This window comes from Mesoplodon densirostris, chromosome 17, assembly GCF_025265405.1.
Source record: "Mesoplodon densirostris isolate mMesDen1 chromosome 17, mMesDen1 primary haplotype, whole genome shotgun sequence".
Lineage (NCBI taxonomy): Eukaryota > Metazoa > Chordata > Mammalia > Artiodactyla > Ziphiidae > Mesoplodon > Mesoplodon densirostris.
The window spans coordinates 47,789,761-47,814,249 of record NC_082677.1 but is presented as its reverse complement, the minus strand read 5'-3'; the positions used below and the strand labels follow the sequence as shown (position 1 = coordinate 47,814,249).

The 24,489-nt window shown below is 38.0% G+C and overlaps 1 non-coding gene across 1 annotated transcript; it reads right to left on the bottom strand.

The window, feature by feature from the left end:
* Nucleotides 1-264: 264 nt before the first annotated feature.
* On the bottom strand, nucleotides 265-337 carry TRNAC-ACA (transfer RNA cysteine (anticodon ACA)). The gene has a single exon. It is a non-coding gene; the product is annotated as a tRNA-Cys (tRNA).
* Between the last annotated feature and the right edge of the window lie 24,152 nt (nucleotides 338-24,489).

The window sequence follows — 24,489 nt, the reverse complement described above, 5'->3', positions numbered from 1 at the left end:
TCTTTGCCCATTACTTAATTGGGTCATTTGTTATAATTATTGAATTTTAAGTGGGTTTTTTTTGTATATTTTGGATACCAGTCCTTTATCATATGTGAATTTTGAAAAGTTTTTCTCAGTCTGTGGCTTACCTTTTTATTCTCTTAATGGCATCCCTTTATAAAAAATATTTATTTATTTATTTATTTATTTATTTATTTATTTGGCTGTGCCAGGTGTTAGTTGCAGCACACAGGATCTTTAGTTGCAGAATGTGGGATCTAGTTCCCTGACCAGCAATTGAACCTGGGCCACCTGCATTGTGAGCATGGAGTCCTAACCACTGGACTACCAGGGAAGTCCCAATGGCATGCTTCATAGAGCAAAAAGTTTTAATTTTAATGAAGTCCAACTTCAAAAAAAAACAACTTACCATTTTTTTTCTTTCATGAATCATGCTTTTGGTGTTGTATCTAAAAGTCCATTTCCAAGTTCAGGGTCACCTAGATTTTCTTTTGTGTCATCTTCTAGTTTTATAATTTTGCCTTTTATGTTTAGGTCCATGGGTTGTCTCTCCATTCATTTAGATCATCTTTGATTTCTTTCATTGGAGTTTTATAGTTTTCCTCATATAGCTCTTTTACATGTTTTGTTAGATTTGTATCCAAGTGCTTCTCTCTTTTTTCTGTGTGCTAATATAAATGTTATTGTGTTTTTTAATTTCAAATTCCAAATGTTCATTGCTGGTATGTAAGAAAGCAATTGATTTTTATATATTAATCTCCTATCCTGCAACCTTGCTGTAATTGCTTATTAGTTCCAGGAGGTTTTTTCATTAATTATGTGACATTTTCTACATAGGCAATTATGTCATCTGCAAACAAAATTTTATTTCTTCTTTCCCAGTCTATATACTTTTTATTTCCTTTCCTTATCTTACTGCATTAGCTAGAACTTCCAGTACAATATTAAATAGGAGTAGTGAGAGGGGACATCATTACCTTCTTCCCAGTCTTAAGAGAGAAAGCATTTATCTTGTCACCCTTGAGTCTGGGGTTATCCATAAACTTTTTGTAGATGTTCTTTATCAAGCTGTTTATTTTTTCATTGTTCTTTTTTATTTCTATTCCTTAAACCAGATAATCTCAATTGACCAGACTATCTTCAAGTTCTCTGATTCCTTTTTCTGCCAGGTCAATTCTGCTGTTGAACCTCTTTAGTAAATTGTACTTTTCAACTCCAAATTTCTTCTTTATAGTTTATATCTCTTTATTGATAGTCTCCACTTGGTTAGAAAATCCTGTTCAGAATTTCTTTTAGTTCTTTAGACATTATTTTCTTTTGTTCTTTGAACATAATTATAATAGCCGATTTAAACTGTCTAGTAAGTTTGACATCTGGCCTTCTTAGGAATTGTTTCTATTGATTGCCTTTTTTCCCTGTGGGTGGCTCATACCTTCCTGTTTCTCCAGATGTCTCATAATTTTCTTTGAAAATTGGGCATTTTAATTAATATACTGTGAAAACTCTAGAAATAAGATTTCCTCTCTTTCCCAGGGTTTGTTGTTATTGCTGTTTGTTGTCGCTATTGTTGCTGCCGCTGCTTGGTTGTTTAGTGACTTTCCCAAGCGAATTCTCTTAAATTTCTTTCCTTTGACATGTGTGGCCACTGAAGACTCTGGTCAGTTAGCTTAGTGGTCAGCTAATATTTGAACAGAAATCTTCTTAAATACCTTGATCCATAAGTTTCACAGCCTTTGCTAATGTGTTTTGTATGAGTATTAGAGCACATGTTCAACATGCCTTAATCTTTCATTTATATTTGTGCTAAGCTTCAAGGTCAGCCAGAGGTGAAAGATGGTGATGTCTTAGGTTTCCCTTGGGCACGTGCACAGCCCTGTACTTGTGCATGATCTTTTAGCATTGCAGGATTATATCAGAGCATTTCAAAGTCCCCTTTGGATATTTCACACCCAGATTCTGCCTTAAAGTTTTTTGGTCTACCTCTTGTTTGCCCAAAATATTATTTCTGCCTCAAGTGCAATACTAAATGATAGCCACTGATTGTTTTCAACAGTTGTCCCATAGTGAGTGAGTTTTGAGTCAAGTCAAATAAAGATGAGCGTTGCAAGTAGGAAATTCCAGGGAAATGCCAGACGGGTCAAATGACAGTTATCTAGGAATGGGCCTTTGAAGGAAGCTCCAAACCTAGTCCATCCCCTCTAGTAGCTCCTAATCTGTTATTTTTCACAGATACATTAGTTGTGAGCATACTGGTTTTCATAAGTACTGCAGAGCTGTGTAGAGGGTGTGGGAATATGACACATTTAAATACCAAAAACTTCACTGTTCTTACTGATACTCAGTCATTCTTCTTGAATAAATGCTCTTCGTATTGTTGCAAACTTTTGGTTAATTTTCAGAGTTCTGAAAAAGTTGATCTTGAGAGTTCTGCCAGAGTCCTCATTGCTTTTACAGAGGAGTGGTTTCCAGAGGTTCTTTGTCACCACTTAAAAAAATGCTTTTGCTACCACTGATTCTTACAGTCCAATAGCAGTAGCTTTATTGCCCCAGTAGTGTGGGATAAAAGAGTATGTCCCTGGGAAATATGCGATAGAAACCCCAGAAGTGTAGAAAAGGTATGGATTTGGGTCAAGACACCCAGTGATCCAGGACTGCTTAATCCATGAAAAGGCAACTACTCTCCATGTATTTGCTCATCTCTGTTTTGTACATTTACTCTTAGTTTCTAATATAAGTTTATTGTTAAGAATTGTGACCTTATCTCTGCTGAATTAACCAGGAAAGATATTTTCCGCACTCCAGTCAGGTGATCATCAGCCCACAGCTGACTGTGGTGACAGTCAATTCCAGAAAATTCCAGAAGCGAGGATGGACAGGTGTGCTACGAACACCCAGGGAGGGCAGATAGGGCAAGCTTGGGGAGTTAGTTCCTTCCTGTGCTGGCTTGTCCTTCATGTTATAATGAGAGAAATAATCTGTACCATTCCTAGAAATAAGCATTGAAATTTTTTTCACAGTAGATATAAACTTTGATTCTATAGTAGTAATTTTCCTTTTTTTTTTTTTTTTACAGAATTTGAAATAAAAACACTATGGGAGGAGTTCTGTTTTAAAGTTACCTATTCTACATAAAATTTAAAAATTTTCACAATGAACATGGACTTCTTGAAGAATTTGCACATAAGAAAATAAAAATAACAGTATAAGACAGTACAGAAAATTAAGGGTAATATAAGGCCAGAGGTCAGAAAGTTCTTTTTAATCTGTTTATTACTCATCTTATATAGGGACCATCTTTGCTGGGCACTTTGGCTAGAAAGTTGAAAATGCCACAGTTTGTGTTTCAGGAACTCACAGCTTATCAGGGAAGAAAAATGTATAAATAATTATAATACATCATGAACAGTGCTGATTGCAGAAGTCTAGGGCAATGCAGAGAAGGAGGTAGGAAGTGCTCAGCTTGTGGGCTTAGGGAGAACATCTCACAGAGACACACTTCTCTTTTCTGTCTGGCAGTCATTTCTCCACGTGAATCTGCCTCTGGCACACAGGGCAGGATTTCAGTCAAGTTAGGTACGGTGTCTTGTTAGACCTCATCGCTTTAAAAGCCCTCCTCAAGGTCTCTATGGCATTTCCCATTTAAGGAGGAAATTGGTATTACAAGAGTTCAGAGAAAAGTAGGATATCCACTTAGTATATCATCACCATCTTATTTGTGCTGTTTCTGAGCTGTCCTGGTCGTGTTAACTCCAGAAATGTTGGGATAACTGGCCATGCACGTTCTTTTGAGAGGAAGAGCAGAAAGAAAAGAAGATGTACAAAGGAGCATGCCCACCCCTACTCCCACCTTGCATTTCCCTTCCTCTACACCAGCTGTCAGTTTTCCAAAATAAAACATTAGGACATTTGGGAACATGATTATTACAGTAATCATTTCTTTACTTTGACCCCATCTTGACATGGTTTTCTCTCTTGGCCTTTGGAAAATATTTTGAAAATGATGTGAGCATAACATGTTTTATTAAGTATTGAGTCATAAGATTATTTCCCTTATTTTAATATCTTTGTTTGGAGAACTCTAGTTTATGCACACTGCAGGAATCTGCAGAGTTGCAACCCACATAAGCCTGTGTAAAGTTTGCCTTTTACTCTTGAACCTCATAATCCCCTCAAGATACTATCATATTTTACACATTGTGTCTTTATCCCATCGTCATGCTACCATTCCCTCGTTTGGTGTGAAGGAGTAACATGCTAAAAGGAATTGTAAATTGGCCTAAATTTACCTAAAAGGTGAGGTCCACTCTAGCCCTGAGAGTGAGTGGCACAGTGTACAAAAAGAACAGATATCTGGTTTACAGCATAGGCCTCTTTCTCAGGGTCACAGGGACAACATTAATAAAGGAATCATGATTTTCTCCTGTCACTACAGAATTTGTTAAGAATATCCTCTTTCCTCCAGAAATAGTAAAGATGGGAGAGAATACCAGGCTAGAGGCTTGTATTTTCTATTCCACTCTCAGTGGAGAGTTTAAGGTTACAATCTGATGAATTGGGATAATTTGAAAGTGGTGTGGAGTTCCCAGGTGGGGAGCTGGGGAGAGAAAAACAGCGGAAACTTGCCTTGGCCAGAGTGTGGAAGAGTAGAAGTGGCAGAAGCAAGCCAAGCTCAACAGGCACACAAAGGGGTTGGGAGCAATGTGGGGGAAACCAGAAAAGCAGATCCAGAAGAGACACGTGTAGATCTTTAGATGGCTGAGGCATGTAAGTCTTCACTGGTTGTTTTCCCAAGCCTGTCATGTATAATGGTTAAGTGTCCCATGGCCCAGGACAATCAGCTATGCCTGTGAGGAAAGGTCAGTCTCCTGACCTTGATGTCAATGCAGTTCCCATCAACAGAGCACCTAATATTTCCTTCTTGAAGTCTTTACTTCAGAAAAGTAGTCATCTTTCCTATATTTCTCTTAGAAGAATGGATTACTGGGTTTTCCCTGCCAGAGCTACAGAAAATGATTCTGGCTAAGGTACATAAAATGTTTTTATTGGGAGAATTTCATGAAACTCACAAATTCAAAGGGAGGTTGGACAACAAGGCTCTAAAAATACCATAAACGAAGAAAGGTTCAGATGCCTTGTTAGCATGATTTAAATGACAGTACCTTTAGGGCCCCACCATGGGAAAGAATGTGTTCCAACTGCTTTTGTTCTGTTTAGTTTCTCTGTCTTTGCCTCATCCCACTCAGAGTTTGGAGTCCTGGGAGAGAGAGTGTGGGCAGCATCAGTTGAAAGGTGATGCCCATCCCTGCCTGGGGAAGACAGGTGACTTTTTCAGGTAACCCCACCTCACCCACACACAACAGGAAGAGGTCACTCCCTAATGGAATTCATTACTAAAATAAGAAGGAATAGAAGCTGACAGACAAAATATTCACAACAAGAGTCATGGCAACACACTCTCCAGTTTGTTGAATTAAATAGAATTACTTTTCTAACAGTAGGAGACACTTTGTGGTAAGAGTCGTGTTTAAATAAGAACAGTGGATAGTCGAAAATGTAGTACTGAATCTTATGGTTACCAAAGGGGAAACGTGGAGGGGGAGGGATAAACTGGGCACTTGGGGTTGATGGATACACACTGCTATATATGAAATAAATGATCAATGGGAACCTTCCTTATAGAACAGGGAAGAACTCTACATAATATTCTGTAATGACCTATATGGGAAAAGAATCAGAAAAAGAATGGATATATGTTTATGTATGAATGACTCATTTGGCTGTGCACCTGAAACTAACATAACATTGTAAATCAACTATACTCTAATATAAAATAAAATTTTAAAAAATGTAGTACTGAAAACCAGGACCAACAAAGTTAAGGAAAGATAAGAATTAAATGCCAGGTTAAGTGAATTAGCCTGGAAACCCAAGGCAATGGCTCAGGCCATTCAGTGAAGACACAATCTACGACAAAATAAGGTGAGAGAATGGAATAACATGTAGAAGACTCTATGTTCATGACCAACTCTGGGGCACCCACTGAAGAAAAGTGATGTTGCCTAAGAAAGGTGGTCTTCTGGATGGAGGGAAAGTTTGAGTTGAAATAAAAGCAAATCCATATATATATATATATATATATATATATATATATATATATATATATATATATATATATATAAAATAGAGTAACTCTTTTCTTACAATAGTATTCCAATTAATAAAAATAAAAGAATAATGGGGACTTCCCTCGTGGTCCAGTGGCTAAGACTTCTCCTTCCAATACAGCAGGTGCCAGTTCCATCCCTGGTTGGGGAGATAAGATCCCACATGCCTTGGGGCCAAAAAACCAAAACATAAAACAGAAGCAATACTGTAACAAACTCAATAAAGACTTTAAAAATGGTCCACATCAAAAAATCTTTAATAAATAAAGGACATAGAAAAACCACCATTTGTCCAAAACCTTGGACAAATCACTGTTGCAGGTAAGAATCATCTTTGGATGTTAAAATGAGATGACAAAAATATGATGATGTAGTATCTCAAATTGTCTTCCTGCAAGGTACGTATTAATAACAGAGGGAAAATTGTAACTTTACAGTGGAGAACCTTGGCAGATGCCACTTTAACTAAGTGACTGAAGTTAACATCACCACTAATAAGACATATCAAAATCATGTATCTTCTGGTGTGATACACTGGAAAGGGCACAGCATCACTATTGTGATATTCTTGCCAATAATGCAGAACTTCAATTCTACTCAAATTCTACAAAATAACTAGCCAATAATCTTCAAATGTGTAAGGTTCTTTAGACAAAGAAAAAGAGTTATTGAAGTCACCATATTGAAGTCAAAGGAGACATGCCATCTAAATGCAATGTGAGATCCTGGGTTGGATCCTGAAACAGAAAAAAAGATACTGGTGGGACAATTGGCAAATTTCAAAAAAGGTATGCCAATTAGTTAATGGTATTGTATCAGTGTTAACTGGTTTGGATAGCTGCACTCTAATTTTATAAGATGTTAACATTTTGGGGAGGTATATGAAAACCCACAAGTATTATTTTTACTTTATGTCTAAAATATTTCAAAATAAAAAGTTTAAAAATATTTAGAATAGAAAGAAAAGAAGAGAGAGGGGAGAGTGCTGGTGCTTCTCTAAGTGATACTGCCAACATCACTGCTATCCAGGTCTGGGTGCCTTAAGTGACCCCACCAAGCTCCATTCACAGCTACACCTGCTGTTATGGACTGAATGTTTATTTCTCCCAAAATTCGTGAGCTGAAATCCTTACCTCCAAAGTAATGGTATTAGGAGGTGGGGCCTTTGGGAGGTGAATTAGGTCATGAGGGTGGAGCCCTCATGAATGAGATTAGTGCCCTTATAAAAAAGACGTAAGAGAACTCTCTCATCTCTTCCACCATCTGAGCACACAGAAGATAGCTGTCTATGAACCAGGAAACAGGCCCTCACCAGACACCAAATCTGCAGGTACCTTAATCTTGGACTTCTCAGCCTCCAGAACTATGAGAAATAAATTGTTGTTTAAGCCACCCAGTGTATGGTATTTTTGATACAGCAGCCCTGAACAGTGTAAGACACCTACTAAGACAAACAACCATTCATTCTATGCCTCAGTTTCTAATTGAAACAGCAATTAGCCAAAGAAATGGTATTTTCAAATAAATTTATTTATTTATTTATTCTATTCTATTCTGTTCTATTCTATTCTATTCTTCTTTACTGAATTAATGCTCAATTCTAATCTTCCTACATATGCAGAATTAAAGTATGTAAACATGTGGTGTGCAAAATGAATTTCTGCATATGAAACCAAGTCTGTTTTAATTGATTTCCATTTTATGTAATGTATGTGTCCCTATAGAACAAAATTTAGCCTTCAAATGATATGCACAATTGGAGAAAGCTTTGATCAACCTCATGATGGTGGATTGACACAATAACTTGCTTTGATTTCCAATACCTTTCCAATGGAGGAATAGAGAGTCATAATCAGTAAACTAAGTAGCAATCTATATCTCAAGCACTTCTACTCATGGCTTGTCCCCACACAATTTGAATGTGTGCTGTATTTCTTTATGAAATCTTTCTGAATACCACCTCAGAGCCATTGTCAAAATATTATTGGTTATATAATATTCCAAAGTCAAGAGGAATGGTTTCTTAGAGCTCAAGAACACAATGAAAGGCTGTAACTTAATACATATGACATATTTGGATGGAATTTTTTCAATAATATTTTGAATTTATTTTAGGACTTTGATGAGTATGTTGTTTCTCGATGATTGAATATAAAACCATTGAATAGCACCCCAAATGGGGGTAGAGGCTAGTGACAATTGTAGACTGGTAGAATTTGATGAGAATCTGAGATTTAAAAACCAATTCCCAAAGCAATAAAATATCTTTGTCAAGGTAAATAATGTTTGCCTGTTACGACCTTTCAGATAGCATGTGCAAAGCCACCTTCAGATTACCTCACATGATAGAGTTTTATTTTAAAGGATGCCCAAGGGAGTAAGACAGATTACAAACAGCTGCATAGCCAGGTTTCCAAGACACTAGGATAACTTTCAGAATCCTTCCACAATAACAAAGCTGGGCCTCATGGAGGAAAGAAATGCCGTTCAGAATACAACATGGCTGGAAAGACCTTGCTGTCATTTTATGCTCCCCGTAGCAGGCTTCCTTTATGCACTGCTCAGCATGTTTATTCAGCTACTCTCTGCCGCTGCTTCCTGTGCTCTGACTGCTCCTGATGAAATAGTTTCTGCTCTGCAATCTGCCACACAATGCTTGCTTATTCACAACATCTGCTACCTCATAATTTCTACTGGATTATCACTGCTTACTACCTTCTCTCTCATCAGGCTCCATTTCTGTATCACTTATGTGTTTGTGTCCCTCTCTGTGTCTTTTATATTAAAACCCCTAAAAGAGAGGATTTTTTCAGATTTTCTACTTAATTTTGGTGTCCAGCTCTCATGGTAGGACCCTCATTAAGTCTACTGACTAGTCTACAAATGGTTGGGTTTTAGTTGACGTTCATTTCAGGTCCAGCATTTCCAGGTCAGATGGAGCAAGGCATAGTTTCTATACATCTTATGTGTAGAAATCCCAAAGAAGCCAATGTGGGCATGGCAGGTTCTCCTCAGATTCTCGAAAACAGACTATAAGCACATTGTCTGGCTTACCCATTTGACTTTTCACACCTCTCTGAATCTAGAAAGAAAATACAGCTTTAAGTTTTTATCCATAAAGTTGGTTCTGTTATTGGGATCATCAGCAGGATATGAGACTGCCATATAGGATCTGAATCACCATCAATCATCACTAAACAAAGCAGAGTTAACTGGCTTATGGAGCTATAGAGCTTTTCCTGCTGTGCCCATTAGCACAGCTAACCAGCTCAGCTAACCAGCCCACTGGTTATAACACGTAAACACACCCTCACACCCAAACACAGCCATCACTAGCAAAGTGCATCTGTGATGAATGAGATTCAATCAGCCTTCCGGCCTTCCAGGCTCAAGATAACATTTCTGCTATTGATAGTATCAATTTATAATTTAATTTCAGGCCCTAGCTCTTAAGAGATAAGACTGTTTGCAGAGCTAAAATCTAATCCAGTAGAGGGTATTGGACAGAGTTCTATAAATTCTGATGGCCACAAGATAGCCTGATATCCTTAAAACTCTGCTAGAATACATTTTATAAACCTGAATTTCTAAAACAAGGAATAATGAAAATGGTGACACCAAATTTAATATTTGCTTATCTCATTAACCCAGATGCGTGAACTCACTGATCAGCCTGAATGTACTCTTTTAAAGAAGAAGAAGGAAGAAATCCACTTGTGATCTTTACAAAAGGGCAGGCAAATCACGGCTTCCTCTGAGAGTAGTCAGTGAAAATTGGTCTCATATCTTTATTAGCTTATTATTTGCTTTTCCTTAAGAAGACAACACTTGCTTGTGGTAAAGGTCGCAAACCATACAGAATGATAAACAGAGGTCATTATTAATCGTTCCATATCTGGCTTCTTCTTTGAGGGTCTGCCTCCTATATATTTATTTCAGGAGATCTGCCGCTGTAAACCCTATTACCTTCAGCTCTCCTTGACGGTGGATGCTCCTTTCTGCTCCGGGATTGATGTAGGCGTAGACTAAGTTATCAGGCAGCTCCTGACCCATCCAAGGAGGATAATTTTATTTCATGTCTGTTTAGCCTCTGTTTTGTGCTCTCTAGAAGGCATCAGTTCTCTCAGGTGAAGAACACAATAAAATTTAGAAATGCTCCCTCAGGCTGAGAGGTTAGGAATCATGCCAAGATTTCGCTGAATGGAGTCACTCTCTGCATAATCTTCCCTGCTCTGGCCAGCTCTCACAACCGCATGCTGCCCTTTGATTAGAGGAGTATTAAAGGCAATGGAAAATCACTCAGAGGTTTGATTGCCAGTCATTTTCTTCTCTTATCCAGTTTCTGTTTTATAGGATAATCCCAAGGTGATCTCTTGCTCTTCCCTTTCTTTTGCCATTTTTCGCACACACGTGTGTGGCGAGTGTGCATATGAAACCAATGAAACAAGCAACCATAAATAATAAGCATCCCCTCTGTCATTTTCTTTTCCTGAACCACACCCTCTTCCTCTCCTAACAAAGAACTTTTGAGAAATCGCCTTTCTCCTCCGAGTGTGGAGCAAAATCATTAAACAAAAATTATAGGGTGGTTTAGCCAATTTCTCCACTCTACTGTGAATTCTTCAAAGCTGTTATCCCAGGATGCTGCCTGCATGCTTCTCCCTATTCTAAGCATCTTCCACCAAAGTATAAACAACAGTGAGTCAGTTCATCAAAATGGTCAGAAATGTAGAATTTAGCCCATGAGAATCAACCTCCATTCTCCCTCCTCGGGACAAGTTTCATCTTTGTTAATCCTACAACAATGGATTCTGAAATAATACAAATGTAAGTTCCTTGTAAAATAAATTTATTCTTTGAAAAACTGGATAAGGATAAAGAACATTATTCACACTTTAGATGTAAGTACTTTAACTCTAAATTGTGTAAAAATAGTCATTATTAATAACAACGACAGAAACAGCCACCTGAGTGGTGGGAAATGTAAAAAATCAGAAATTTTGCTAAGCCTGAATCTTGGCTAGTCTTTTTTTTTTTTTTTTTTTTTTTTTTTGCGGTATGCGGGCCTCTCACTGTTGTGGCCTCTCCCGTTGCGGAGCACAGGCTCCAGACGCGCAGGCTCAGCGGCCATGGCTCACGGGCCCAGCCACTCCGCGGCATGTGGGATCTTCCCGAACCGGGGCACGAACCCGTGCCCCCTGCATCGGCGGGCGGACTCTCAACCACTGCGCCACCAGGGAAGCCCTTGGCTAGTCTTTTCAAATGCAGATTCCTTTTTGCCAGATTGCCAAATGTGTTCTGGAATATCACTGTACTGACATCCATGGAAACTGGCATCTAATCCTGGTTTTACCTCTTCTTAATTGTGAGTTCCTGAGCAATTTATTCTCCCTCTTTTCCTATTCCATTAAATGAGACGATTGGTTACATAGATCTCTAACATCCTTTCCTGCTTTCATATCTCATGGACATCAGGGTCGAGCATTCAACTCCCTCCTCCTACGTATCCATAGGGAAGAACTTCCAAAAAGGATCATTCCAGGCCTCGCCCTCATATCTCTCCTAATTAACGAATTTGGAAGTCCATTCCTGTGTAGGCATCAGCCTAACCCCAAGAAGCATACTTCCTCCATTCTTCTATGCCTTAAGTTTTCCAGTACAGACCTCTGCTGGCAAAGCCTATTGTTTTCTAACTCAGACTATGACTGGGTGAGTAAATTTAATTCTGAGGTAAAGTGTAAGTGTATCTTCACATTCTGCAGAGATTAGGTAATAAAGTGGGTACTTTGATGCTCATTTGCCTGACTCCTATGGTTATCTCTTCATTGCTTCTAAACTTGAGGGGGTAGGAAAGAACCGTTATATATTAACTTCCCTGTAAAATGTCAATTAGAGGAACAAAAGCTTGATGGGAACAACTAGAATCCAGGAAGGGAGGGAGGGAGGGAGGGAGGACAAGTTGAAAAATATTTGTTGAATGGGTAAACTGATAGACAAATACATGAATGCTTCTTATTACTTCTTAACAGAACAATTTTATATAGATGCTCATTTAAATGAAGCAATCTGACATTTACTGGATTGTTGCATGTGAGTGTACATGTTTTGTATTTTTTGTCTGCGTGTAAATGTATTTCCATATTCCATACACAAAGTACATTGTCAGATTACAATGTACGATAGCACATCAAGGTTTATTTGGAGTTTCTTTTATGCCCAATAATCCCTAGACTGCAAACTCTATAATTATAGAGTTGGAAACCTATTCCTTTTGGTTTTCTTTTGCTTAAGATATAGCTTAGCATTTACATTTATTTGCTAAAATAAACAGGTTGATGATTTGGAGGAGCTTCCCCAGGCCTCTCCTAACTGAGTGCTTGCTGGATGCAGATGCCAATTATCCTGAATTCTGAAACTGATTCAAAGGGAACCTTGACAGGACACTTTGCAAAGGAAGGAAGCTAGTGCTTAGTTGTGTTTGTTTATGAACATATATCATTTATTTAATGATTAAAATCACAAATATTACTTAAATATTAGCTTTAGTTTTCAAATTAAAATGTCTTCTTAAAAATAGAAATTCCTTTATACATTATTGGTTGGAGTGTAAATTGATACAAGCTTTTCTTAGAATAATTTGGCGAGATTTATCAAAAGCTTCAAAAATAGCCACTAACTTTCACCTAGCAACACCTGTTTTAGAATTTATACTAAGAAAATCATTATGCCTGTGCACAAAAATTTATGTACAAAAATTATTTCTGTAGGTATTTCTTATAATAGTAAAATTTCAGAAACTTTTTAAATGTCCAAAAGTAGGAGTTTTTTTTTTAATAGTAAATCGGTATTTAGGAACACAATATCCTATAAAATTATGGAGCAAAAAGCACAATATATTCTCAAGTTAAGTTTATAGCATAGTATTACTGAAGGGTTAAACGTTTTAAAATAAATATATGTTTGTCTATACATATGCCCCTTAAGATGCCAATGTCATTGTTGTTGTTTTTTCAACATGTATTAGTTGAAGTTAGTTCATACATTTTAGGAGACAACTTTCCATGGGTCTCTTGCATTTCTACTTATTTTGCAAGTAGAGACACTGACTGCTATTTTTTTCAGACTGTCTTTCCAAGACTGTTTGTATTGTGAACAGCCTTGGAAGATGTAGGGTCTCCTTCTGGAGCAAAGGGTACATTGGTTTACTCTCCAGTTTAATAAAGATGGTGTCTCCTCTGAGACAAAGTTCAGACAAGCTATTGTCCGTAAGAAAAGATTCAAGTTCCCTAAGCTCAGTGTCCCTCTCCTGTAATACAGCTCACTGTGTTTATGGGTGCCAGTGGGCCCTCTTTGTGTCACTCTGTGGGAATTGGGGCTCAGGAACTACTTCAAAACATGCTTATACTCTATTGTTGTACTAAACTGTCCTATATCTCTGACCAAGAAGTCTCGTGTCTTCTACCAGCATCTATAAAACTATCACAGGCTAACTTTGCAGCTTGCAGTTCTTGATAATGTAGGTTGTTTTATTGGGGATTTTTTTATACATTGCAATCTTACTACAATAAATATAGATAACTTTAGAACCAGATGTTTAATGTTACTTTTTAAAAGAATCTGAAAGCCAGGTGCAACGTCACAATAATGTGCCAATAATGGCGTCAGAGGATGCTGGTCTACGTGGCAGGAATGGGGGTGAGGCAGCTAAAGAGACTTTACTTTGTCTGTTGGTAAACTTGGACCTTCTGGTGATGCTTTTCACATGTCGAGAGGCTTGAGGGCTCTGCTTTCAACTTAGAGCCTGTTGAAATCTCAGGCAATCCACTGCCTATTCTTCATGCGGTTCATGGGGCAAGGAACTGTCCCAACAAAATAAGTTGCTCTCTTGGAAAAAATGTCAGCTGCAACGTCTGACAGGGAACAGGTGTTTGGTGCATAGGACCCAGAGTCAAGAGCCTGCTGCCTTTAAATGTAACTGTCAAGTGATCAGCGTCTGCCAGCAAATGGCACTGGGAACAGAGCCCTTCTTTATAGAACAGATGAGACTTTATAGTTGCTGGAGGTTATAAATGTTTGTGAATGTGGCTGTGCGTGCATATGTTCTCTCATCAACATCCACTGGAACACAGAAGTAAAATGTTTATGAAAATGTCTTTATCGGGTGGTAGTTTTACTTCTATAATTTGAAATAAGATGAAATGAATAGAGTGTAATTATCTAAAGATTTCTTTGGCATGTATCTCCACTGTACCTTGGAACTCAGAGATGGTGGTTTAAGACAAAGAAAACAAAGGAAAGGAAGGGAGGCTCTTCCCTTGCCTCTTAAGCCATTGTGTTATATTCTCAGGAGAAGGGGGACGGCTGAGTCCATGTCTGATTGATTTCAGGGAATGCAGACTTAGAATAATTAAATTGGGACTTTCTTTCATTCCTAAAAGAATTTTAAAGTAACTATTGCTACATAAATCCAACCTATAAGAAGCCCCTTTAGGTAGAAGTTGACTCTCAACCATTAAAAAAGTTAATCCATTATAAATGAGTACAAATAAACCTAATCCAGTTCCCCAGCACACAGTTGCCTCCCATTTACACTTTTAGGATTAGTGTGGATTTCTGAACCAGGCTTTGATTCCCAGTCCTCTTTCTCATAGAGTCACATAAGTTTCTTTATGACACAACGGCTATTAGTTCCTTCCACCAACATCCATCATCACTGTCCACCTTAGTAACAGAACTCCAGTTTTATTCAGAATGGCAACATGTCCAGGTACAAGGCTACAGTTCCCAGGTTTTTTGTTTTGTTTTGTTGGTTTGTTTTTTGCAGTTAAATGTGGCCAAGTAACTAATTTCTGGTCAAATAGAAGAAGTACCCTGCAGATTTTCTAGGAAGGTTCTTTAAAAGGGAAATAATGCTTCCTCCTCCTCCTCCTCTTTTCTCCCCCCTCTCCCCTTTTTGCTACCTCATTGTTGCAGATGGAATTAGAGCAATTATCTTGCTGATGGAAACCAAGGAGGGCAGAAAGATGGCAGGATCCTGGTCTCTAGTGATTTTGTGCTTTCTCCAGACAATCGCCTCTGAACTTTGTTGTTATTGTGGTTGTTTACATAAAAAAATAAACCCTGGGTGTAAAGCTACTTCAACAATTCTAACTGAACAAACATTCTAGCTGATACAGATTGTCTGCCCTCAGATTAGACATTTATCACAAACTCTTTGGTGAATGTCTAAAATGGATTTGAAAATTTTCAGATTTTGAAAGAGATAAAGAAATGGTGTAAGATGGAAGCAAAAATCTAGGCACTGAATTAGCAGAAAGGATTACATTGTTTTCAGAGTACAAAATTAAAAAGGATTCTACATTGTTCTGTATTTGAAAATAATGGATAAATACATATAAAAAGATTTTCTTCAATATTTCATTCAATTTTTGCTCATGCAGGAGAGGCATTATAGTGACATGATTTGAAATCAGATGGCTTGGGTTTGTACCTGGTCCCATGTTGCACCAGCCATGTGATAGCAGACAAGTTCCTCTCTCTCTCTGTTTCCCCTTCTTCATCTGAAAATAGCACCTTTTTTTATACGCTGTTGTGAAGATTACTTGACTTAATACAGATACATGGCTACAGTGACTGGCATATTTTGTCACCTATAATTATTATATGTATATGACCTCTATACTTTTAAATATTTCTATACATCTTTATTGGAGTATAATTGCTTTACAGTGTTGTGTTAGTTTCTGCTGTACAAAAAGTGAATCAGGGCTTCCCTGGTGGTGCAGTGGTTGAGAGTCCGCCTGCCGATGCAGGGGACACAGGTTTGTGCCCCAGTCCGGGAAGATCCCACATGCTGCAGAGTGGCTGGGCCCGTGAGCCATGGCCACTGAGCCTGCGTGTCCGGAGCCTGTGCTCCGCAGTGGGGGAGGCCACAAGAGTGAGAGGCCTGCATATCAAAAAAAAAAAAAAAAAGTGAATCAGCTATATGTATACATATATCCCCATATCCCCTCCCTCTTGCGTCTCCCTCCCACCCTCCTTATCTCACCCCTCTAGGTGGTCACGAAGCACTGAGCTGATCTCCCTGTGCTACACACCTCCTTCCCACTAGCTATCTATTTTACATTTGTATTTACGTACTCTCCCACTACGTCCCAACCTCCCCTTCCCCACCCTGAGTCCTCAAGTCTGTTCTCAACATCGGCATCTTTATTCCTGCCCTACCATTAGGTTCATTAGTACCATTTTTCTAGATTCCATATATATGTGTTAGCATATGGTGTTTGTTTTTCTCTTTCTGACTTACTTCACTCTGTTTGACGGACTCTAGGTCCATCCACCTCACTACAAATAACTCAATTTCATTCCTTTTTATGGCTGAGTAATATTCCATTGTATATATGTGCCACATCTTCTTTATCCATTCATCTGTCGATGAACACTTAGGTTGTTTCCATGTTCTGGCTATTGTAAATAGTGCTGCAATGAACATTGTGTTAGAGTGATAATCTTTATTTTATACCTAGCAAAGTGATAGGGCTCTACAGTTCTGCAGGATAATTAAAATGAAATATATGACTTGTTTGTGTTTATGTGTATCTGAGGAGGGTGAAAATCAGAGATGATCACACTGTGAAGAGCATAGAAGACATTCTTCTCTCTTTCCCTCTGAACTCCTTCCCCATCTATCACCAGCGATGCCACAAAGTAAATGATAAAGTTGTTCAAATATGTAAGAAGTGGTCCTCCTAAACAGACAACTACATTTAATTTTTTATGTCTGCATTCAGACCTCAAAATAATAGGACTTGAGATTCCATGGAAAATTCAGTCTCACTTGTCTTCTGCTATATTGCTTTGGTTTATGATAGACTCAAGGATTAAATCTGCAGCCTAAATCTTTGAATATATATTAATATTATACAATTTACTTCAAATTTTTAATTTTTATTTAGGGAAAGTCTTACTCATTTCTAGTCGTCTATAGTTATATCACTTGACTCCTTTTTTTAATGGGTAATATATTCATTATATTTTTGAATAACTAGTTGTGCACAGGACATAAAATATTCTCCAGTATCTCCCAGTGTTCACATTGTCTTTATTGGTGACTTTGTTCATTTATATTGTACATGATGGGAGCATAAGACAGATTTGAGTGCCCTTAGTTACCTTTCCTTAGATTCACTCATCCCTCCCTTTCCTCCCTTTATGATGTTGTATTTCTAATTCTTTTCTGCTTTTATTCTCGATTACTTTCTGGTATTTCTTATTCATCTACATTAAGGTTGCATATCCTCAAAATTTATTATTCTGTGGAATTCACCCACAGAAAGGAATTATCTGTTCATCGCCAAATTATGCCCTTTTTATTAGTTCATAATTGAGTATTACACCATAATTCCCTCTGGTCCTCATTCTTACAATTGAGGATAATCACTGATGATTATTTACCTTTTTCTTTTTCTTAACCAGCTGGAAAGATATTTTATGTACTATCTTTAGGAAGAGCAAACCAGTTTAGTGTATCAGTCAAAATCACATCTTAATAAAATAATTTCTTATAAAAATGCTTTCTACCACCCCTATCTAATCTGCCTATCTACAATGCAGTTTCCTTATTTCCAAATCCTTACTTATCAACAGTCTTTGCCTTATCCTGTCACTGTTGACCATTGATCATACTGTTGATATTTCCAAAGATTCCATCTCAAGCCTCTCAGTTTCAGTAGATAATGTTTTCGGAATGGAAAATATTTTATGAGCTCTCAAACCTAAGCTATGTAGAATCCAGCTCCTTATTCATTATGTCTCACATCAAAGAAACCAGAGTCACATTCACAAAGTGAAGAATCTCTCAGAGACTACATTTCAAGTGAGTTCAAAAGTTCCCATCTCCCAATTATCCTCAGTTAGGATGGACTAAAAAGTTTGAGTCGCTAGATTTCAAAAATGATTTTTAAGTCTTTGGTTTCACTTGTATCCCCCCATAAACACTTTTAACAACATTGCTTATTTGTAGCAGATCTGAACATAGCACGTTTTCTAAATTTTGTTTTCCTTGCTTCTCTAACATTCTAGTTCTGCTGACCTAATTCTTTTCATAATTTATTATAATTGCCTCTGTTTCTCTCTCTAAGCTGTGCTTATATCATGTTTGTTGTTGTAACCCCAAAGTAGGCCATAATTGTACTTCAGTAAATCGTTGCTTGAGGAAAGGAAGGAGTGGATGATGTAGAAACTAATAAAAAGACTAGCAAACCTTCAAGTAGATAAGTAGAAGGAAGAAGGGGAGAGGTTATGATCATGGTCATGGACAATCACCTGCCTATGTCAGGTTATTATATAGACATTCAATGCTTTCATTTAAAATTAAAATGAGGCACTGGCATTTGACTCTTGATAACTTTTTCTAAGACACTCTGCCATTCCCCATCCCTTTTTTTGCATTAACATGTTAATTTTTCTTCCTCCCAAAGCAGTCATTTGAGATAGGACCATTAGTTCATGGGAGCAGAAGTATGTCAATATCACTCTAGAAGGAAAAAAAAAAGGGCTGTATCCCGTACAGAACTGAAAAAAAAAGGCATGATTTTCATCCCTTTAAAAAACCTCTATCACTTGGAACATTTATTAGAATAACAGTAAGGCTGCCAGGTTTCTCTAGGGCTGTTAGAGATTCAGGCCCATTTTTAATGGGTTTTATTGTATTTAATCCTCACAACAATTGGAATTGTGGAGAAAGGTTAAGAGTGACGTCAATATGAGCACAACAGTATCTCTAATAGAAAATAGGCTTAATTAGGAATAAGTAGCTCTGAGCTCTGGTTCCAGTTCTGCCACTAACTACCTTGAGGAATTAACTCAAGTGACTTGGCTCCTCTGGGACTTAATTTTGTCATCTATAAAATGAAGGGCTTAGACAGCAAGCTCCAGCTCTAAAATTCTGTGTGTATTTTTATCAAAGAAAATGCATTTCAGCCACTCATTTCAAAGCTAGAATTCTTATTACTAGAGATAGAAATAACACAGGAGGCTTAAGCATCATTGCGGAGGATGAGCTGCCTTCTTTTTACCCTTCCGAAGGTCACTCCCCTTTGCCCACTTGCTTTTGCCCAGAAAAGCACATTGAGTTCCCTGGTCACATTTTTACATAGGAAATAGTTTCTTGCTTCCCTATCATCTCTTTCCTATTGTTAATGGTCAGTATTTGACTTCCAGATAAGACATTGGAAAGGTAATATCATGGGATCAACCTACAACATATAAGTTGAAAGGAGGGTGGTAGAAATGTAAAATAGCACAGGAAACTAAGAAGAATGTCATCTGTATACCAGAAACTTTGATGTGTTTAGAATGGCTTGAAGGAGTCATTGTTAGCCAGCTAACATGCCTTGAAAGTTAACAGAGGAGACATGGCAGAATACCCCTATATCCTCTAAACCAGAGAGAGAGGGGAGACCACAGGACAAGTACAAATAATACAGAAATGGTAGCGATGCCTCTCTGAGCTAATGGCCAGACAAGCTGACAATGGGAAAGGGTCTCCTCCAGAGAGGAGTGTTACCTAGAGGCAGGTGAAGAGCAGAGCACGTTTTTAACACCCTTTCTTCTATGCAATACATATGCAAGTGCATATTTTCAATAATAATCATGAAAGGAAGCAAATTACAATAATGACCAGGAAAAAAGTCAAGGATAGGGCTTCCCTGGTGGCGCAGTGGTTGAGAGTCCGCCTGCCGATGCGGGGGACGTGGGTTCGTGCCCCGGTCCAGGAGGGTCCCGCGTGCCATGGGGCGGCTGGGCCCGTGGGCCACGGCCGCTGGGCCTGCGCGTCCAGAGCCTGTGCTCCGCAACGGGAGAGGCCGCGGCGGTGAGAGGCCCACGTACCACAAAAAAAAAAAAGTCAAGGATATTGAAAATATCCTTTTTATTAATTTTGTCATATTTTTCCCATAAAAATAAATGTATTAATTAAAAACAAATAAGTATTATAATACCAGAGGGAAAGTCAATAATGGAGTCATATTGTAAATGGAAATAAAACATAAATCTACATATTGGTCTGTTACAGTAACAGGCCTTAACTTCTACAAATTAGAAAATTGACATCTTCAAAACTGTTTTATTTTTCACATATTCACATTCATAGACAGTGCAGCCTTGTTGCTATAGTTGTTCATAGTTGACCAAAACCTATTCATATTAATTTCAAAAATATTTTTTGAATAAAGCCACAGCTATACATATAGGAAAAACCTTAACCATAAAGATAAGTTTTGCAGATAGTTACAAAAATCTCATTTTACAATAAATTCCAGAACTTGCAATACTGCCTGTGTCTTTGTTTCTTCAAAATCGATCCAAGCAGCTCTCAAATCTCTCTGCAGTCAAAAAATTTCCACTAAAGTAGCTTCACCAGAAAATTCATTACATCTGTTTCTTCCAATTTACAATCACTATGCTCACTTGTTCATTTTGTAACTACTATTTAAATGCTGGAATATCCAGTCCCTCAGGAGTTGGAAAACTGCTCCCCAAGCAAGCTTGAATTATTGTGAACCTTTACAAATTTACTTTTCAAACAAGCACATGTAGCTAATCTCTGTGTATTAGGAGCTGACTATATAATTTGGAGTTCTCTGAATTACCTTCCATAGAGAATATAATGTTTAACCAATGGTAAGTCATTTTAAAATGTACTAATTTGAAGCCCTGCCTACGTTATTAAAACTCAACCATAACTGTGTCAATTGCTTAGAACTTAAACCAACAGATTTTTTAAGAGAGGGGTATTTTATCATTAACATTGTTTAAATTTGCTGGTACATAGGGATAATAAGAAGCATATCAACATTCATCAGTTATTTTGTTGTTTGTGGATTCTCTGCAGTCAATGCACACCCTTATTGCCTGTACCCAAGCTGACCACTCCTATTACCTCAACCTTGGTGCACTTCCAACTTCCAATAGCTAAAAGGCAGCCCAGCATCAGGGCTTCCCCAGAAAGAAGGAAACACTAGAGAACTGAGTTAGTGTTTTGTACCAAGGTTGCTGCATGAAACAAGGAAATTATTTCTTCAAATATTTATGTCTATATTAAGATATAAAAATAAAATACAAAATAGGAGACCTTGAAGACCACTCTGTGGAATAGAATGCAAAACCCAAAATCCAACTCTGGTCACTTAAGAATTTGCTATATGACAAAAATGTCATTTCAGGTTGTTGGGAGAAGGTGAACTATGTGTTGGGGCAGCTGTATAAATATATGTAAAACATATAAATGTTCCTTCTTTCTCATTCCACTCACAAAAAATGAAATCTAGACAATCTAAAGAGTTAAATGTGTTAAACACACACACATACACACACACAAAACAGGAAGGAAATATAGATGAATTTTTATATACTATTGGACTGAGAAAGGAATTTCAAGGCATAAATCAAAGATAGAAACCACAGGGAGAGGACTGACATTGTCAACTGCATAAAAATTGTTTTTATACTTTAAAACAAACCATAAACAAAATTAAAAGGCAAGCAACATCCTGGGAAAAAATATACTGTGTCGTGTATGACAGAATAAAAGCTTTCACAAATCAGTAAAAATAATAATAAGCATTATTATTATTACAGTAGTAATAATCCTGAATGGAAATGGACAAATAACATGGAAAGGCATTTCACAAAATCAGGAATGTGAACTGTCAAAAAAAGAAAATTCAACATCATTATAAAAAGGAAAATAAGCAAATAAAACAACAATGATGTCACCAAACTCAGGTTCAGCTGCTTGCCACTCAAAAGCCAGTACTCAAGAGGCAAGTGTTGGTTGGAAAAAGAAAGCCTGCTTTATTCAGGTTGCGAACAACCTGGGGAGAAGGTGGACTGGTGTCCAGAAACCAACTGGGAAGATTCTGCATGACCATGAAAGTTTTTAAAGGGAGAATCACTTGGGGAGGGAGTCAGAGCCTTCCTTATCTTCCACCATGTGCAGACTTCCTTCTGACTGGTTGGTGGTGAGATAACAGGGTGGTGTTTCAGGAATTTTGTGCTCAGCCTGAAGTTACCATCCTCTACCTGGTTGGGGGCGTTAGTTCCTGCAGAAGAACTCAAAAGCTATTGTTATGCATATTTCTTGAGGAGGAACCAGGACACTGTCCCAAGGCTGCACTGTTGTTTCTTGACTGCTCCTCCTTTGTTTCTACATTCCCTCCCTTTTCTGATTAGCAATCATTTGAATATGCCCTTTGTAACTCAGGGAAGGTCAAGGAGGCTGAATGAAGCTTATTTCCTGCAAACAAGAATCGGGGGACACAGAAAGGATTTGTACCTGGACACCACAGGGTCTTATTCTATTTCAATGAGGTATTTTACTCTTTTTTTTTTTTTTTTTTTTTTGCTTTATAACAAATTTTACTCTTTATTTGGAATTTGTGTTACTCTCTGTCCAATGTTGATAAAGGATCAGCAAAATGAATATTATTTGATGTAATACAACATATAAATCACCCTTTTGGGTAGTTATATCTGCAGTACAAATCAAAAGCTTCAAAAATATGCCCTGAGACTCCACTTCTAGGAATGTACACATGGAAATAATTAGAGATGCACACAAGATTTATGTACAAAGGTTTTCATTGCCCTGCTACGTTTAATATGAATGCAGAAATCATCTAAATAACCAACTGGAGAAGAATGGTTAAATAAATTATAATGTATCCAGTAACAAAATACCATGCAGTCATTTTAAAAAATCATACTATTGAAGCATGTGATTATACTTTTAAATGTTCATAATATAATGTTAAGTGGAAAAGGCAAGATAGAAAACTGTTTATACAAGATAATTTCAATTTTTAATAAACAAGATGTTTCCATTTTTGAATAATGGTTATTTTAGGTATTGGGATTATTCGTCCTCTACAATTACCTATTATTTTTCTCCTCTAAAATTGCCTATATTTTCTACATGTTCTACAATGATCATGGAACCGAGCAGGACCCTGTAGGGCCCTCCCAGGCACAGAAGCTTTTCTGTGTCCCCCATTTCTTGCTTGTAGGAAAAAGGGTTCAGCCTCCTAGACCTTCCCTGAGTTCCAAAGGGTAGATTCAAAGTTATTAATTAGGGGAGTGAGGGAATACAGAAAGAAAATATAGTGCAGCAATTGGGCAGGTCCTGGTTCCTCTTCCTGAGACGTGCATAACAATCTGATACATATCTCTGAGTTCTTCTACAGGAGCTGGGGGCCCCACTCAAGTGAAGGAAGGTAACTTCAGGCTGAGCACAGGCACGTGGACCCCAGACTAGTTGGAACCAGAAGGCTGATGGACATTACTGGAACACCATCCTGTTACCTCCCCAACAGCCAATCAGAGGAAGGTCACACACCTTGCAGCCCTCCCTCCAAAATTTGCCTATAAAAACTCTTCCCCGAAAATCATCAGGGAGTTCAGGTCTTTCTGAGCATGAACCACCCTGTTCTCCCTGCTGGGTCCTGCAATAAATAAACCTTTCTTCACTCCAAACTCCAACGTTTTGGTTTATTTGGCCTCACAGTGCATCAGGCACGTGAATTTGGGTTTGATAACAATCATATAATACTTTCATAATCTAAAAGAAAACATTGCGGTTATTAGAAGGAAGAAAATGGCTAAACTTGGGATAACCCTGCTGCCTGTGGCTGCCACTCCAACCCCTGTGCTACAAGGACTTCCTTGCTGATTTCTTTCAGAGGATGGAGGCAGTTTTCCCCAGGTTCTCCTTCCCTCCAGAGCAAAGACATATTTAAAGGCTCGGTTCCCAGTGATTTGTTCACCAAAACATTGTATAGAGAAACATGATTCTCAATAACTCCCCACCAGGTGCTCCAACTGAGGTAAGAACTTGTTAGGACTTGAATTGTGTCCCCCCAAAGTTCTATTTTGAAGTCCGAACCCCTAGTACCTCAGAACATGACCTTATTTGAAAATAGGATGGTTGCAGGTGTAATTGGTTAAACTAGGATGAGGCTATACTGGGATTAGGGTGAGTGAGATTGGGTGCCCCTTATCCACTATGACTGATATCCTTATAAAAAGGGAAAATTTAGACACAGAGACATGCAGAGAGGGAAGACGAGGTGAAGGCACCCAGGAAGAACACCATGTGAAGATGAAGGCAGACAGCAGGGTGATGCTTCTACCAGCCAAAGAAAGCCAAAGAAGCAAGGGCAGAGCATGTTCCTTACAAACCTCAAAAGGAACCAGCCCTGGGGCTTCCCTGGTGGCACAGTGGTTGAGACTCCGCCTGCCGATGCAGGGGACACGGGTTCGTGCC